This window comes from Guillardia theta (genome assembly GCF_000315625.1).
Source record: "Guillardia theta CCMP2712 unplaced genomic scaffold GUITHscaffold_43, whole genome shotgun sequence".
NCBI classification, from domain to species: Eukaryota; class Cryptophyceae; order Pyrenomonadales; family Geminigeraceae; genus Guillardia; species Guillardia theta.
In genome coordinates, this window is record NW_005434631.1 from 34,772 (window position 1) to 35,003 (window position 232).

A 232-nucleotide genomic window follows, 5' to 3' on the forward strand; every position below is an offset into this window, starting at 1 on the left:
TCCGGCCCTGCAGCTCCCACATTCTTTGCAAGTCCCACTGCTCTTCCCTCCGCAGCCTGTCAAGTACTCCCCGGCCCTGCAGCTCCCGCACCCTGTGCACGTCCCGTTCGACTGACCCCCGCATCCGGTCAGGTACTCCCCGGCCTTGCACGCCTCTGCCGGGCACGCCCTGCACTCGCCCTCGCTGCCTCTCCCGCACCCGGCCAGGTACTTGCCGTCCTCGCACGCGATC